The 18,965-nt window shown below is 38.6% G+C and overlaps 1 protein-coding gene across 1 annotated transcript in view; it reads left to right on the top strand.

Moving 5' to 3' along the window:
• BICC1 (BicC family RNA binding protein 1) overlaps positions 1–18,965 on the top strand; it is an 88,991-nt gene that overhangs the window by 11,092 nt on the left and 58,934 nt on the right. The gene's annotated exons all lie outside the window — the stretch shown is intronic.

Here is an 18,965-nt window from a genome sequence, read left to right as displayed (position 1 = left end):
AGGTTTTCACCTCTTCCTTTTTTGTTTATAAAACATTTTTTTAATTCTACGTACAGGTGATGATTTTTTTTTTTTTTTAGATTTTAAGCAAACTTTGGTTTGAGGAATCTGCGTTACCACTCTGAATTAGTGGTTTAACCTTTAAGTGTGCCTTTTACCTTATTGCCAATCACTTTGTGTGAATGGAGGGCTTTGATTATGTCTATTTTGATTGGCTCTGTTCTGTTCAGTCTGTGCCTGCAATAAATTTATGGCAGTTGAATATACAGGATTGGTAACTTAAGACCAAGCATCTTGAGAGATGGAAAAATGAAATTCATAATTCCAAAATAAATATTAAGTCCATTATAAGCGATCCAGTGAAACATTTTTGTTTAGTTACATTAATGTCTTCTGAAGATATTCCCCATGTTTTTTATAGTGAGATTGTGTTCCTTGAGGGTGCATAAACTGGGATAAAGAGTCATTAAATGAGGAGCCTTGTTGTAAAGGAGTTCTTGTGCAGAGCATTTCACTGTGCTATGGAGCCATGATGAGCCATGTGCTGACCAGAAAGGGGTTAAAATCACCTGTATTTGAAACCATGTCTCTGTGATACTTACATTTAAATGGAAAAGCACACATGTATTTATGTGTAATTGAAATGAAGGATACATTTACATGTCACCCTTGCTGGGATATGGAAATCCTTATCATCAAAGGAACATGAGTTTTGGTGTCCCTTTTTCAGGATGTGGAAGTACATCCACAGGTGAGAAGTGCTATAGAGTGGAGAAATATTAAATTGCATTAGATGGCCTTCATTTATATGCAGCTGGAGCAGTTAAAATTGCATTGATTTAAAGAGTCTGGATGTGGAATATGTTTTTAAAATACTGTTTTATATAGTAGAAAATAATCCTGGTATGTCTTTAGTTTTTTAGTTAAACAAACACAAGTGCTGTTTTTCCTTAGTAAATTTACTTCCGGAGTGTGTATAAAATAGTGGATAAGAGAGAATCTGTTTCTAATCTGTTCCATGTGCAGAAACAGTGAATAAATTTGATCAAATCTTTAGTTCTTTATTAGCAATTCCTTTTTGAAATAAGAACATATTCTGCAGAACTTTATTTTCTTCCTCTATGTGGAAGACATTACCATCATTAGAGTGTGGAATACATGGGCTCTCAATATGTGTGAAATTTTTCAATGCACTAAACAATTGAAATTGTAATGATATTTTCTGTGTTGCTTAGCAGCACTCAGGTTTTTTACTTTAAGTGGTCTTCAGTGACATCTTTAGATTGTTCAGAGACTTGGCAGAAATAAAAAAAATCATTCCTGTGTTTGAGACATGAGGAATCGTTTAAGCTGTGGAAAAAAAAGAGTAGGGTATTGCAAAGTTTTGTATGTATTTAAACATTCACAAAACTTTATATTCTGTGCTCTTGTAACTGTATGGGGGAATTGAGTGCTAGAAGATTATTGTGCTGGATTTTAATTATAGTTTTAGGTATTTATCACCTGGAAGATGCAAACTTAGACAACAGATAAATTTTACCTGACTGAAGTTTTTTATATGTCACTGGAATTACGTTTTCTGTGTTTGTGTAGAGAGCTGAGGGTTGCTGGTGTTTTGACTTGAGAAAATAATACAAATCAAGTAAAATGTAAAAGCTAGTATACTTTTTTCCTTAGAGGATATCAGCTGCATATTTACAGGAATCTTTTCATTGGGTGTCTCTCCTGCGGAGCTTCTGTTGGCACTGCCTTCCCTCCAGGCTTGGATAGCCAGCCGAGAGTTGGAGACTGCTTTTAATAACGTGCTAAAAATGAAGTGCTGTCAGCTTCGTGCTACGGCTCTGTGCTGCCTGGGGCTGCTTGTGGTGTCTCTCTCCCTGCTCCTGCTCTCTGCAGTGCGTGAGAAGAATGTTCCTCCTGAAGCAGAGCAGCGCTCGGGGCTGGCCGCAGCAGGACTGAGCGAGGCCTGGGAGCAGCAGTGGCTGAGCTGCAGGAAAGAGTGACACAACTGCCCGTGCAGGTTGGCCAGAGCCGAGGTTAGAGCAGGGCAGCACAGCCAAGTCTTTCAGACGGATAGGAAATGTCAAAGTGGGAAATCTCGGGACCCAAGAGGCGGAGGGAGACGTGACTGAGAGGATTATTGAAGTCCAGTAGCGTTGGATGTGCACAGGAAGGATCTCCCATACACTGCACGGCAGCCAGGAACGCTGTCGGGAGAGGAGCTGCTCAGTGCTTCTGTTCAGCCTCTCCCATGCTCTCGTTCTGTTTGTAGTGTTTCATGGCAGGAGAGGAGGAGGAACCACTCACCAGCTCTGTTCTGCCCCCTCCCAGCAGCCTGATGGATCGAGATCGCTTGGAGCACGTTCAGCATTTCTGCACCTGGTACCCAGACTTTGGGCTGCTCTGCTTCACATGGGTGAGAGCAGGCCAGGGGAGGCTGGGAGCCTGCAGGGGCTGGATGAACACAGCCTTTTTCCATCCTCTGCTAACTGCCATTTCAGACAGAACACAGATCATTGATGAACATTGCACTTGAGTGTAGGCTTTGCTGTAGATGCTTTGCTATGTACCGACCCAGGAAGGGTTCTTTCTAATATGAGTCCCAAAACAGCCACTCTGGTTCATCAGGCCTGCTTCATTGGAATGGAGGCAGTGGCAGGATGCTTGGGATGTTTGGTATTTGGGTGTGTTTTATTTGCTGCAATAAGGCAAAGTTAGATGCTGCAGTGCATGTTGACTTCCATGTTAAAGATGTGAACTGGAAGACCATGGTGTGGAGCTGCTGGTCAGCATGGATTTGCATTCTTCTGAAGAGAAGAGCCACAGCCATAAAAGAATGTTTGCAATCTTCTGGATAACAGTAGAGACTTTAGGAGTGTAGTCACTTTGGGGATTAGTGTTGTGCTTGCAAATGATTAAGAAACAATTGGGGGAATACACATATTTGTAAAGTAGATCAATTTTACCTGTAATGTGAAGGTAAATTGATAGATGGAGCTTCTCATTCTGAAACACTTGAAAGTCCTTAATATTTAGCATTTTATCATAATTTAACCTTCCACCATTTTAGTAATCAAAGGTGTAAGAATGTGCTCTTAATGTCTGAGTAATTTTATATCCTGTAAAAGAGTTTAACATCAGCCCTAGTGAAAACACGGTTCTATAATTATAAAATATAATTATCGCTGTGGTCTCTCTTGTGATTCCCAAGTGATGTTGTCTTCTTGAATATTCTGCTCTTGGGCTGTATTTCTTTTACTACAGAAATACAAAGCCAGTTTCTCTTTTGAGGTAGTCCATGATTTAAACCTTATTGAATTTAAAATGAGAGTATCTCAGCATTTTTAGGGACAGAAGTAGAGGTGAAGAGGGTGTTTAGAAGGAAAACACCTTTTCCTATAAGTTAAATAACTCCTAATTCAGTTTTTAAAATGTGCTGCATTGACACTTGTTTGTTCTTCTGTAAGTGGTGGTTACTGCTGCAGGTGGATCCTAGGTTGGCTCCTTTTGCTCAAATACAGACTGGTTTGAGATGTTTCTGCCAAGAGCTGATTAATTACTGCCACACAGAGATTGAAGTAGACTGAACGCCTTGGAGAATGGTGCTTGAGCTGTCTCAGCTCCCTGATGCTATTTCTTCAGCAATGGAAGAATAGTTTCCTTTTCTGGAGAAACTTCTCTGATCTGTGGGCAAGTGGGCTCCATGTAAGCACAGTGAGAGCTGCCTAACATTTCACTATGACAGCTTAGGCAACAGAAATTTATTTGATTTGCTTTTATAAAACAAAGTTTTTCTTCTGACATCTTAAATTTGGTGATTATTTTTCATTAGGTTGCAGAAAAGATTTGTATCAATTTCTGCAAATCGGTTTTGCCAAGGCTGTGGGTTTGTGATAGCCAAGCAGTCTCATGATTTCAGGGTAGCAACTGAAAGAGCCGAAGAGTATTTTATGGTGAAATCCAGTTGAGCTGTAACAGAATACCCAAATTCAACCAAAATCAAAACAGAAGAGAAAAATGCAAACAGGAAACGTTGCTTTTTTTGGCAGTCTTAATAATAATGGCTTATGAACTCCAGAAATGGAGTACACCCTCCAGACTTTTGCCTCTGTTAATTCTAGATGGTTTGGAGTTGTTTTTTGTTTTTTTTTTTAATTATGCATGGTTGAGATAGGCAGAGACTTTCAGAGTCTAGCGAGCTTCTTGGACTGTAACTTCTGGCTGTTACAATGTCCTTTCCTCCACAAGAGTAATTTATAAACTTCCATGCTTGTCTTTACAGGACAATCTACTGGTCTCCATACCATTTAATTAGTGCTAATTGTATGCAATGCCTCATGGTTTTTAGTAATGTGCCAAAAAATGCAAACAATAGCCAAATTCTGTTTTAAAGGAACAGCTCAAATAGTTGAAATAGCACTGGTAAAAAAAAAAAAAACAGCATGAAGGAAGAAGCATAAATTAAGGGATAAAGTCATTGTTGGCACAGTAGCTAGCACAATACTGTCATGTTTATCTCAAGAACAGCATGAATTGTGAAGATTGTAGCCACATCTGATGGTTCATACTTGTACTATGGCATCTGTGCAATAAACTATATGCAGTTGATACTCCTGTATTATTTTTGAGCTCAAGATTAAGTGCTATTGATGGTGGTATTGTCTATAGAGTAAATAAGGTGTATGTATTTATAGTTTTTAAAAATATCTGGATTTCAGTATCAGGAGGTGGTGATTGAATCTTGGGGTTGCATTTCTCTGAGTATGTGGACTTGAATTTTCAACTGCAAAAAGGCTTGATATCAAAATCACCCACAGTCTCTGCAAACTTAGGAACTTGGAAAATTCCTGGGGATTAATTGCAACTCTAGGAAGACCCAGTTAAATAAAGTCAATAGTAGGAGGCTTTGCTTAATACTTATCATGTGTGGGTAGGGCTGTGTTTGCCATTTTTCTGCAGGAGGCATAATGCAGTTTATTCTGAGTGGCCGCTTGCACTGTGGGGAGGATTTTTCTGAGCTGGAAATGCCCATGTTCCCTGGTGGTGTTTGTGTGTGCTGAGTGACAGCAGGGCTGAGCATGGCTGCAGTTCTCTCTGTGGGACTCATTCTTACCCTTTCTCAATGCATTTGTGATTTAAGATCTCTCACTCTACCAATATAACGTAGTTCTTAACCTCTTTCCTCTCCCAGTGCTGTTTACTCTGCTTAAAGACTCCTGAAACGCAAACTTTCCAAACATTCAGCAGAGCAACTAGAGCAGCAAGTCCTCAATTTTTTCCTTTTCTGCTTGGTTTTAAAGCTAATCCATTTTAACTGCAGGAAGAATGTAATTTTTCTGTTGGCTGCTTTACACTGCACAAAGCTTTGGTTCACATTGTGGAACATCTTGAAATCTATATAATTGTAATGGAAGAAGAATGTTTGGAATCTTTTGTGGACAATTTTTTTAAAAGCAGAGCTTTCTGGATGGCGAAGAGCAAAGGCTGCCATGGCTTTTTAAACTTTTCTGTTCCTCAGTAGCAGGCATTTTCATGTTCAAGGGCTCCATGATCTATCCTCTCCCTCCTTTCTCAGGAAAATAATTGTTGGGTTGGCAGTTTTGAGTAAAATACTTAGCCTTAAATTTTCAGTTTTCAGCTGGTGGTATAGTTTTGTTTTTATTTTTCTCCTTGATGGTTTTGTGGCTTATTCAGTATTATTCCAGGCTTTGCATAGTTCTCGCAAACCTGTGGGACTGCTGACCTGTCTTTTTGCATCCTGAGTTTCTCTGTGTGATGAAAAAAGCTGAAATAAAGGTCAGAGGCTCACTATATTGAGAACAACACAGTTTAAGAGGTTGTTCTGTGGAGAATTTTTTTGTTAAATTATAAGAGGAAGAAGCATTGGATGTTATTTTGGGTTTTTTGTGTATATTATATGTTTACTTTCTTTTAGAATTTACAGACTTTCCAAGAAGTCTCAATTTCACCCAATATGTGAAAAACCTCTTTTCTAAGGGCTTGATAAAGCTTTGAGGAAGTAATGGGGGATGTGGAAAATGACAGTTTTTTCTGTGATTGTGATACTTGCCTGCATGCATTGCAGCTTGGTGTTGAAAAATTACATGGCTTGAAATAGTCATCAGAAAGTGAAGCTGAGTTACAGTGAGTTCACCTCTTACATAAACTGTGTGATTTTTATTGGGGCTGTTTTGTTCCTGCTATTCATTGCTCATCATCTACACCTATTACACATTTTGATAGAGAACGAAAACCTAAAGCAATTTTTTTCTGTATTTCTTAACTGGGTCTGCTTAGGACTAGAACAAGGCTTTGTTGCAAGCTTTATTTTTGTTTTTAAAATTAACTACTAGCTGGTGTTTACTGGAAACAGTAGCCAAATGTGGGCACATAAGGGGCATTGCCCAATCTGTGCTCCACTGTGGAGATTGTCTTTCACTAAAATACAAAGCCAAGATCCCCTTGGCTGTCAAGTGGCAGCAGTGCCATTATATATTCACTCTGCAGCAAAACTGAGTGCTTGAGGCTTGGGTTGTTGTTAATTCTGTTGAACATAAAACGCTCATGTGGTTCGTTTTTGGTTAAAGAAACAACTGATGGCTTTTGCAAACACACATACAGTAATTTTTTTATTGATGGGTAACTCATTTCTTTCACAGAAAGCTGACCCCAGTACATGCTTATTTATGTCTGGGAATGCTGACTTGGAGCTACTTCCCCCTGCTCTCAAGTGGACTGTATTTCCTTAGGAAGGTTTGCAGTTCAAAGCCCCCTTGCCTGCTGGAAACAAAACTGTTGTTTGAGTTAGAAATCACGCGTTTGCACGGCGTTCTTGTTTTCCCACATACCAGCATACAGATGTGGTTATTGTAAATTAAAAATACCCTGGTTGTAGAACTGAATTGGAAGTACCTTATGTTTGTGCCTGCTTCTGCTTTACATCATGTGAGTCACACACAGGGATTTCTCAGGAGCAAATGTGGCTCCATAAATAAATAAAAGAGCCCTTTTTCCTATATTAGCTGTCTTTATCATTCATAGCTAGAATTATTCTCGAGAGCAATCCCTTCTAGCATTCCCTGTGTTTGGCTCTTGCCTATGCTTATGTTAAAGACCTTGGGATAATATTTTTCCTTCTGCCAGGCTTCCTTGATACCTAAGTTAATGTTTTATGCTACTTATTTCTTGATCTTTTTGAAAAGAACCTCATCAATACTTCTGTACCTCTTCAGTAAAAGCTTCCTTTCCTGTGCTTTCCAGTCTAACTTACCTGCTGCCATAGCAATCTAATAATTATCTAATTATCAGATGCCGCTTCAAGATTTTTTTGTCCAAAAACTGGCTGTGATTTTGGGTTTTATTCATTATCAAGTCCTGAGAGTGACGTTACGCTCCTTGATTATAAAAGGTATCATAAAATTGCTAAATGTACCATGTCAGCTCAGCCCCAATGGATCTGGATGTGTGCATTAATTATGTTGGTTAATTATGGTTCTCCAAAGAACACCAATTGCCAGGTAACAGGGCAAATAGCAAGGTTTGAAAGTAGACTTGCTTTTTCTCTTTGGTTCACTGACATTCCTTCCACATTACTAAGCTTTCCATGTCATTTAAAAAGTGAGTGTTTTGGCAAAAGCTTTATGAAAGCATGAAACACATGGGCAATATTTATAAAACTGGGATATTTTGCAAGTGCAACATGTTGAGAGATGTTACACAATGCTCAGCCCATAGTGGTTTTTATGAATAGGTGGTCATCTCATTCTGTGTTTGGTGATAAAGATTTGGTTTTGTATTTGTTACTAGAAAAGGACCTGATTTTTGACGTAAGGCAGAAAAAAAATTGACTAACTTGTATGGAAAAGATTCAAACTGATTAATGCTGAGCAAAAATGGTAAAACAGTCCTGAAAGCAGCATTGCATTAAATCAGCTGCACTAACATCTTGCTACTTAAGCCTCTTGTTTGCAAAAATACGGTATTTCTTCAGCTAAAGCCCCCATGCAGGAACTGAAGTCAGAAGTGGGCCAGCTATTAGTTCCTTACTTGTTATTGTTTGGTTTTCTAGATTTTGGCAGAAATTGCGTATTCTTTGTTTTAATTTTTCACTTCCCCACACTTGACATTTTATATCCTTTAAGTTTACAAGTTTCTTTCCAGTTCATTTTGCGTGAAGTTAAAGGGCTTTGTATTGTATCAGCTCTTCTAAGCAGGACTTTCCTGAATCTTGAACATATAAAAAGGGAATTTAATATTAAAAAATAGTCAAGGTTTTTAGATAAATGAGTTGCGTAACTCAGAATTACAGTTGTCTAACCACAAAACAATGTGTTCTTGTTTACTTGTGGTCATTAATTTAGCTTAAGCATTTCCTGCACTGTATCACAAGGTTGTGTAAATGCAGCTTTGTAGAGTTTTCCTGACTTATATATTTCTTGTAAACAGCAGTTGTAGAAATAGCTTTGAGTCCATAAAAATACAAATTAGATAGCAGGGGGCCAGATGCAGGCCTTTGAGATTGTGCACTGTAGTCAGTGATTTGCTTGTGCTTGAGAAGAAAGGAATCTCAGGATTTGAGGAACATATTTTGGGCCTGTTTGTGTAGGCAACATAACTTCAGCTCTCCACTTCCTGCCCGCTCCTTAAACGCCTTGTTGGGTTTCAGAAGGTTGAATAAAAGGTTCAGCAGCCCACAAAGGCTGGCTTTCAATCTTGGGGCACACGCTCCCAAGTGATGTTTATTTAGGGTCAGTCTGATGCCCACAGCAGTGTTGGGATAGGTTTGAGCAGTCCAGGCCTCTACTGGGGGTTTCACCCCTCTGTGGGGCTGCTTCCTGAGTACTGAAAAGTGCAAATAAAGATTCCTCTCACCTCCCAAGGGCAGCAGTTCAAAGGTGTTGCCAGGACCCTCAGGAGAGTTTCAGCTACCCTATTGCCTCTAGGAGGTGGCAATCACAAGGAATCCAGTGCTTATTGCAGCTGGACTTCTGAAGACTCGTCTCTTTAGAGCCTTTGGGTTGGAGGGAACTTTGCATTTCTATACATCTCCCCTAGAGCCAGAAGACACAGCATGGAAACCAAGAAAAGTTTATTTGAGCGTGTTAATTTATATGAAAGCGTGGCCCAAAAATGCATACAGGGTTTGATGGCTGAGCTATAAAGTTGTTGATAATATTTATCCCTACAAGATGTTAATTTATCTTTATTTAAGTACTGCAAAATTTGCATCCTTGACTGATTTTGTTTTCTTGATATAAGTCCAAACTTGGAAGGAGTCACCATGTGAAGAGGGCTGACAGCCCAGCTCAATGCTTTAAGGTGAAGGGGCAGTTAAAACTTCTCTCCATATGTAGCCTTTAGTGATGTGTGCTTCCAGCATGCCTGTGTTCAATTTCAGAAAGAACTTTGGGGTCTTCGAGGGACAAATCTCAGTAGCATTGAGGTATTCGAATAACTATCACTGTATGTTCTGCCAGATAAGGTTTTGGTTTTAACCTTTAGGTGACTGACTTGTGGTCTCTCTTTTGACTCTGTCGTACACAGCCTGAGCTCAGATTTGTAATACCTGAGCCATCGTGCATTCCTGAGGAGTGTAGAGCACTTCCCAATGAAACAGTCATCAATCTGTGACTTTACTGCTTGCTCGTGTCACTTCAAATTCCACTTGTCTATGCCACCTTACCTGTGGTTTGGCAAGAATGCTCAGGTTTTGTGAAAGAATATATAGCAAACAAAATACAGTATCAGCATGATTTATCCTCCTGTGGTTCAGCTCCTCTTCCACTGTAGAGAAAATTTTGTAGGTTTTCTGTAGTTATTGAAAACTAATGAGAAATAGATGGTGAAAGAATGTGATTATTTTCCATCTGAATTCCACAGGGATTTGCTACAATTCAGCAAACTTTTCCTAGAAGATTATTTAGTTTGAAAAACGCATTGGTAATAAAAAGAAATGCCAGCAGTAGAAGTGCAGAATTTCCTGTGGAGTTGAATCTTTGTGCCCAGAAGGGGCTTTCTCCTGGTGCCAGCTTAGAGCAGTGTTCTTCTGGATACATACATCTTCTAAGTCTCAGTCCAAAGCTGTTTATATCTGTAGTGCTGCCTCAGTGAAAAAGCAGGTAGGATTTCCCAGGTGGAGTAATTTCACTTAGGAGATTAAAACTAACATAATTGGTTTGATTTATTTTTGTTTAATACCCTAAAATCAAAATGCTCTTGCTTATCTTAAGGTAGCTGTCCTCTTATTTTGCTAAACAGTCCACAATTCTAAATTAAAAGCTAATGAATTCTTTCTCCTAATGGTGCATGATTGGAGCTGGTATGGATGCCAAACTTCTGGCCAAATTTTACCAGTGTAATGTAAACCAGTGAATGCTTTTATCTTACTGTAAACTGTGTCTAAAAATCCTATTATACAGCTTGACATTCTTGATTGTGTATGTTTTTGTTTACATGCATGCACATAATTGGAATAATTTAATGCTTTGGCAGCTGTATATAGCAGTTGTGTTTTTTAATATGAGAACTGTTCATAAGAAAAATTCATGTAAATTATGAAAATGTGGACATAAAACCAGCTGTGAAAATAAAACTTGTTCACCTTTACCAGAAGGGTCTAGACTTCTGTTGTGCTTTGATCATCTTACCTAAACAATTACTTCATTTCCTTAGTTTCTTAAAAGCAGAAAGATCTTGATGCTGTGAGTAAACTTGAGTTTGACAAAGTAACTTATATCACTGTATTTTTGTGCTGATACACAAATTGGATTTCTTGCCTAGAAAGTGCATGGAAAAAATGGGTGACAAGTTGGTGTACATTTTGTTGTGGTGATACAGCTCTGAACTGGATGGATGGGTGAATTTGCTTCCTCTGCTTCCACTCTTTGGTGGGATCCATCCCACTCTCTCTTTACAAATCTGCTTTGCAATTTCCTCAGTGATGTTACTTGAACAAATTGTTTTGGTTCTTGGGTCAGACTGATGAACTTGCCTTCTTCAAATGTTATGTAGATTATGATGGTATCCAAGAATAAACTGGCACCCTTTTTTCCTGTCTTTAAAGCTATTAATTGAGACATAGGATGTATTCCTGAAAATTGGGTTGTGTGTGATTTTTTTACCTTTATCTTTTTTTTTTTAAATTACTGAATGCATCAGTGCCTTGCCCCAGTGCTTTTACCTGCACTTACTTACATTTGTTTATTTTATGCTTTTCTTCTTGACTTTTTAAACCTTTTGTCCTTTGCTACTTAATGCTGGTTTATTCTTCAGTTATCCTTCTCATAGGGTGTTTAAGTGAGTTTACATTTTTCTGTATGTATATCTAAACTGGTGTTTTTCATTTAGAGGGAGTAAAAGATGCAAAAAAGATCCAATTTAAATTTTGAAAATACTCAAGGTAACAGCTGATGTCAAGTGGGCACTGTTAGTAGTCTAACACATTACAAATGTAGTGTACAAGAGTGACCCTCAGTTTTACCATGAAGTGGAAAGTGACTGTTCTAAACGGAACAGCTCTCTGCTAGAATTCCTCTATTGCCACACACCTTAGAATCTGGAATGAAAATATAGCAAGAAGCCTGAATTGAGTTTTTATCTGGGGAAGAATTTACATCGAAGGCAATCAGTATATTTTGAAACTGATGAATGCAAAATAGAAGACAGCAGACATTCAAAATTCTCAGGCTGAGGGAAAAGGAGATGCCAGGCAGCCTGGGTGTGTGGATTGGCCAAGTGTTACCAGTTCTGTGGATGTGCAGGAGCAGAAGAACAGATGTCTAGAAAAGGGTTCACAACATGTGTCATTTAAAAACTGAGGCTGTTGGGTTTTATCTTCTGATAGAGACAGAAATTAAAAGTGAGTGGGTTTTGGACGGAAAAATCAAACTCTTGTTTTGTTCTCCAAATATTCCAATTTCATCCAGGAAGCTGGAGAGTGTAGGGTTGGTTGAGTTTTAGAAAAGCAGGAGACTTTGTAATTCCAAATAATAGGAGTTTTTTGTCCCTGTCAAATGTATTCCAGAATCTTGTTCAGCATAATGCGCCCAGATACAGGCAGTGTTTCCTTACTATTGGAAAAGGCATTGGAGCTCAGTGTTTAACCTGCATTGCAACAGACTTAAACTGGTTTCCTGTATAAAGCTTTGTCTTTGACTTAATCTTGGCTTCTCTCCTTTAACTCCACATCTGTGAATGACTCATAACAAGCAGGACCATCAGAAAAATATTGTGTACATTCTTATCCAAATCTGTAGGGGTTTTTTTCTGATTTTTTTACAGGCTTGCTGCATTCTCCCCTCCCATGCAATGAATCATGCAGTATCTGTGCTCATACCTGACAAGTGGTTCTGCATTGGGGGAAACTTGAATGCTAAACAAATAGAAAGAATATCCCCAGCCATCAATTTGCTGAGAGCAGAGCTTTTGTATTTGGCAGGTCTCCTCTGTCAGCCCCTGGGGCACTGCTGATATTATGATTTTCTTTCCTCCTGTAAACAGCAAGTCCTGTTAAATGGATACTCTGGCTTGGGGCAGAGTTGGATCTGTCAGGCACTGGCAGCAAGGGAGGTTCTGCCTCCTGAGGCACTCAAAGGCTTTTTTTTTTTTTTTTTTTTGAGCTGTCTCATCCAGAGACTCAAAGCAGTCCCACTGCAGAACCTTTTAGAAAAATGCCAAGCTTTACATGTCTAATTTTTCCTGCCCTTCCATGAGTGCTTTGGCCTATTTCCAGATGTGTGACAGCACAGGGGCAGCTCACTCAGCTGTCTTGTCCCTTATGGAGTGATTACAGTGGCCACACTGACGGGAAAGGGCAAAATGCTACACCCTGGGTCCTTGTCTTCTGTATTTTTGTTTTAAATACTTCCCTAGGGAACCACAGCCCCCACATTTAGCACAGGTTGTGTGCATGGCAGCTCATGCACCAGTAATGATGGGTGTGTCAGCTGAGGCAAGCAAGGTGGAAGAGGGCTGGAATGGCTTCATCCTGTCCCAGTGTCGTGGTCTCTTCCCATGTGTCAGAAAGGAAGCCTAAAGCAGAGGACAAGTGAGTTGCTGGCATAAATATTCATAGCTTTTATTGCTGTGCAGAGAGGTATTTTATATCAGCAATATGGTGTGATATGGTGAGCTTTTCCTGCAGCTGCTGGACCTGCCCATCTCCAGCTGTCTCCTCCAAAACTGCCTCTCTTTGGGTAGCAGGTCAAGGGAGTTGAGAACATCCAAGCTGTGTCTGAAGTGGGAGAGTGCTCTCAGGGCTGGCTGCACACTGCTGCTGTCAGGTTTTCACTACAAAGGATTTGCAACAAATTAATATAATGTGATTTATTTTTTTTTTCTGGCCTGCCTATCAATTTGGCTACAGAGTTCCAAGTTTCCTGGAAAATTGAAATGCTGAAAGTCCTGTTTGAAGGTAGAGAGGCAATTAACTGACTCCTTGATGAAAATAATAGAAGCTAAACCATATCAGCTTTCCTTTACACATCTCACCATAGCTGGTGCTTTTTGGATGTGACTGATTCCACTTTGCACCTCTCAAGGAGCTGCTTGGCAAAGAGTGAAGGAAGACTGAGGTCACAGATGCTTTATTTTTGTATATATAGGCAGCAAAGATGTTTTATAAACATCAAAGTCATAGAATTGTTTTCTTCCCTTTTTATTATTGCCTCCAGTAGTATTTCAAAGATGTTTTTCCCAGAACTGGGGTAATTATAGTGCTTGAATGTACTTAATGTAAGGTTTCAATCAGGTTTCACTCATGCTCATAGCAATGGATCTTAACAAAGCTGTCTCATAATTCACTTTTTGATAGGCTCACATGTAAAAAAGTGATTATCAGTAGCACAGATGGAAATTTTCTGTCTTAAGAGGACCTATTAATAGGACAGCTTGGCTGTTATTTAGGTGTCAAAAAGCCATCTTCATCCATTTATTAAAATGGAAGAAAAATGTAGCTTGTAATGAAAAATCATTAAGTCTTTCTTCCTTGGAATTCTCATCTTTTCCTACAACCTGGCAGCTGGGTACACTGCTGCATCGATATTCTCTTTTCACAGTACCATTAAAGTGGTTCCAAACTTGAAATGGAAAACCTGTGTTCATTAGAGACTCCTTACACTTTCAGGAAATGATATGTGATGTTGTGCGTTGTTTGGTTTTGTTTTTCTTGTTGGCTTCAGTTGAATTTTATTAGTTAAGCAATTTCCAAGAAGCGCTCTGCTGATCCCCGAAGCAGGGTCATTGATTTACTCTGTCAGTCATGGGAATGAAGGCTTCAGCAGGGCTTTGAAAATCAGTTTGGAAGCATCAGCTGGCATATCTTCTGTAGGAAACAGCAGAAGCCCTTGACTGCATCTGAAGGGTGATGTAGGAGACTTCCAGGAATATTTTACCCAGTTGGAGAGATGATGGAGCATTTGTGGCTCTAACAGTGAACAAGTGGCAGCCAGTAGAGCAATTTTAATCAGGTAATACAGTGCTAACAGCTACTCAGTTTCCCTGGCTGTGTTCAGGAGTGGCTGGCAGGAAGCAGAGCAGTCACTTCATTATCTTCATTGAACTCCTGAATCCCATGCCATGCACTCACTGTGCTCCACGTCCCACCAGGCAGCTGTGGGGAGGAGCTGCACCCTTGGAAAGGAGAGAATCCACCAAGGAAAAAGGGGCTCCTGAGCAACCCCAGCTTCACAGCCTGCCTTCAAGCTGTGACTTGTCTCTAAAAATAAATAAACAAGCTGACTTATTTCTGTGCAAAGTCTTGGCAAGACAGCTTTCTCCCTAGGGATAAATTTGTTCTGCAAAATTAGAAAAATCTGTTAGATATCTTAAATTTACGGTTGTTATGTATTAAATTATTGGTTGTATATAGAGTTTTGTAGTTATGCAACTCGAAAAATATTGATGGTGGAATGGACAAGGTGAGTTGTTTTCGATATAACCCAATTATTTTTCCCTTTTTTTCTCCTTTCTATTTGTTTTTTCCCCTTATCTTTCAGTCACTAAATCTGTCAGGTCCCTACAAATACTATGAGGAAATCTCTGGGAATATTTGTTGAAAGTCAATGTCTTTTTGGTCCTCAGAGTACATGTGTTGGTTGTTTTTCCTTGCATTCTTTCCTGGCAATGCATGCAGAGCTAGTGGAAGCAAGTGTAGTTTATTTTAAGTTTTATCTTTTTCTCTGTGTTGCTGTTCCCTTTATTAATCACAAATGATGGATGGGTGAAGCTTTCTGAGTTTTGGCTGTTGAGCTGGTTTTAGTTTTTTTGCCAGCAATCCTAATTTTAGTATCAGTGCTTGAATTTTAAAATAGTATTTAGGGGAGTTGAAAAGTTAATATTCTTATAAGTGAATATGACTAATATTAAGGGGAGAATGAAGATGATGGATGTGCCACCTGTCTGTGTTTACAGTCACATTCTGGTGATGCTGGCCTTGATCCAGGAGCCTCCTCCAGCTGGCAAAGGGTCCAGAAGGAGCCCGTGGACCCTGGATGGCCAAGGGGGCTCATTGACCCTGTATTTCAGCAGCAGGGTGAGAGCACCCCAGACTCAGCCTGCTTTGTTCCAGCACTGGTTTGGTCTGCCAGAGGCTGGAGCACAGCTGGGCTCTCTGTGGATAGCTCAGCAGTTGTGCACTGAGTTCTACTAACAGGAGGAGATACACTGGAACCCACCCAAAACTGCCCAGATATTTGACAGGCTACTTATTGTCATTTACTGAGCATGCTGAAATTCTTCCAGCTCATCCTTGGCTGCCCTAACAGAGGTATTTTAAGTTTGTACCATGGATGGTTTTGTTTGGACTTATAAAATGCTTTATCTGACTTCTTAATAAAAGGTGACGCTTTCACCCTAAGTCCAAGAGTCCTTTTGTCACAGAATATGCAGTTTGTGGATAGTTTCTGTAATATATCAGGTACCATGTAGGTCCTGACTTTGTCATTACTTTTTTGTGAGCATGCTTTTTTTTCTCTTTTGTTTATTCTCTTTTGAATATTCCAGTAATTTCTCAAGAATTTTGGAGCTTTTCTCCCTTTGCTCAATCTCCTTTGCTGGTACAGTCAGTTGACTCTGGCCTGTCTATAGTGAGCATCCTCAAAACCTGAAGATTGCTCTATATAAGTTTAAGAAAATTTGAATGTCTGATTTTCATTCATCAACTCTGGAAAACTCCATGAAGCCATGTAAGACTCCAAAATAGTGAGATTGCAATGTGTAACAGGTTATTTTATGAAGTTTATTGTAATTAATAAAGTCAAAAGGATACATAACCTTATTGAAATGCCAGTTAACAGTCTCAAATATTTAGATTTTTTGTTCAGATTTCTTGCTTGTTTAAGCCTTGTTACTTCTCTTGCCAGACTGTATATTTTAGTTGAGTTGTCTCTGAGGCTTCTTAGTTCCTAAGCTGAAAACTGGAAGTGAGACTGGCTTTGCAATTACAAGAAAAATGGAAAATTGTTTTGTTTGGATTTCAGCAAATTCAATTTAAGGTCAGATTTTTTTCTTTAACAATGTACGCTCTATCTTTTTATTCCTAAAGGCATATTTTCAGCAATTTGGCTTAACTCTGTGGTCATGGGGGTGGAATTCTTTATCTTGGCTTGATATAAGCAAGCTTTCAGAGCATGTGTGGGTTAGTGTCTGACTTGGTGCACAGGAAAACACAATCTCTTTATCAGGTGGTTTCTGGTTCAATGAAAGAAGTTTTTGGTTGGGTTTTTTTTTTGTGTATGACAGCAGCTTGGTAACTTTGGAGAAATAGCTCAGGCTTTCAATAAATAACTGTCAATTCAATTTAAGAAGTTTGGAGTTAATAAAAATCAACACTGTTATGTAGCTAGCATGTTTCCATGGCAGTTAGAGTAAAAAAACTCAGACCTAAGTAGCATGAGGAATCTCTTGATGTAAATGTTATGAAATCTTTCTAATTCAGTGGAAAAGAAAGGTAAAGGAGAACTGAGCACTTACCTTTGGGTATGTTATTCTACAGCTTTTTGAAATCCTGTTAAGTTGATTTGTTTTGATGCAATTAAAATAATATCTAGTTATCTGTTGTGTTAGAGTATTTTGATGCAAGGAATGGTGTTTTTTCATCATAGTTGAGACCTGAGGAGCAGAACATGCTTTTTTGTTCTCTTAAAAATATTGTCTTTGAATGCAGACAGAGGAGGAAGTTTGGACATTAATCAATGTAAAGGCCAAGTCACCAACTCAGTCACAGTCAGCTACCCTGAGTTTTTGATGACTTCAAGAGTTTGGAAAATAAGGCACAAAACTTGTGTGAGATCAGCAAAATTACGGTAATTCATTTAAAGACTTGACTTAATCAGTGTTTCTTGGGTTCCCTTCCTGTAAAATATGACCTGTATTGTAATAACTTTTTTAATAACTAAAATAACATTTGAAGTGAAAGCTCAAATTCATTTTTTCCATGTGAACTTAGAAATTACAATTGGGTCTTTTTATGATTTGGTGATTAAGTAGACAAATGGTGCACTTCTTGGGTACCATAACAGTTAACACCTGTTTCAACTGTTTCATATTTGTATTGGATGGGACCTCAGCAATCCAATATGTCTTGAAAAGCAAAAATCTTATATAAAATATTTCATGGTATGGAAGAAATTACAATAAACAGAGTATAGCTTAAAATATAAAATGCTTGTTATGCACATTTACATAGGTTTCATCTGTATTTCTGAAATAAATGTAGCCACCTTGTGTAAAAGTAATCCTAGTTTTTGGAGGGTTGGTTAAGTGATTATTCAATACCATAAAGTAAATACTGTTTTCTAAGAAAACAGTATTTCCTGTGTTGGAAGAATTGAAATAGTTTGTCAGTCAGAAGTCAGGTACAACTGGATTAATTAGCATTTGCTTTTTTATTTCTCTCAAACGTGTGCTGGGGACAGGGACCACTGGACAGGGTGGAGTGGTTTCCTATGGCACACGCCAGGCAGTAATGTCACTGCTTTGTTGTTTGTAACTGGTGTGGTATTTTGAATTCAGTCATTTCGGAAAATGTGAACCTTTGCTCATTAAAATCTGAAAGCTCATTTCAAATTTAGTAGAGATGGGCTCTGTTGTACCTTCCATGCAGCACAGGTACAGCACTGCTGGCCCCCTCAGCCTCCCACAAAAGGCTTGTTGTCTGTGGTGTTTGGGAACTTGAAAACTTCCTGCTTTTTTGAATAAAGCTTGGTTTGGAAATCTAATTATTATTATGAAGATTAGAAAAAGAATTTGCCAGAGTGCATTGTCAGATGTAAATATCTTGAGCTTCTTAATATGATATTTCAAAGCTGAAGTTTATTTTGAGAGTCAGGGTTAATACTCTCAAGATTTGTTTAGAAAATACGATCTTGGGATGTGATGACCTAGGAGACTTTTTTCCTAAACACGAATTCAAGTTTGCTTTTATCTCACTTTATCTGATTTGAGGTAAACCTCAATGCCTGACTAAATTGCATCTGCTTGTAGAGAACACTGTAAATGATTTGCATTTTAATGGCTTCTGCATAAATTTCATAACTCTGGAATGCTTCTCTTGCTCATTTCCCTGCAAAAGATGCTGGGTTTGCCTTGCTGTAACAAAATCTATTTAGCTTTTCAATTATAAGAGAAATGGGTATATTTGCCCTGGGTTTTGGCTATCCTACTCTTTTCAGAATTTTCAGGACTGCCTTTACCTACTTTAGAGGGCAGAAAGGCTTCAAGATAATTCACACAAATTATAAACATTTCAGACACATGTTGGAAGTTTTTTTAAACATAGGTAATTATTTTGGGAGTAAACATACATGCAAATGTAGGTAATAGTGGGTAGCATCACAAAATTCATAAACTGATAGACTTTAATTAGCTTTAATTGCTCCTCTTAAAAATCGGAGGAAATTTAGGAAGTATAATAATGAAAGAATAAGTAGATAATTGGTACAAAGAGTTATATTATATGAGGAGGGAGG

This window comes from Lonchura striata, chromosome 7 (genome assembly GCF_046129695.1).
Source record: "Lonchura striata isolate bLonStr1 chromosome 7, bLonStr1.mat, whole genome shotgun sequence".
NCBI lineage: Eukaryota > Metazoa > Chordata > Aves > Passeriformes > Estrildidae > Lonchura > Lonchura striata.
This window is presented reverse-complemented; position numbering and strand designations above follow the sequence as displayed.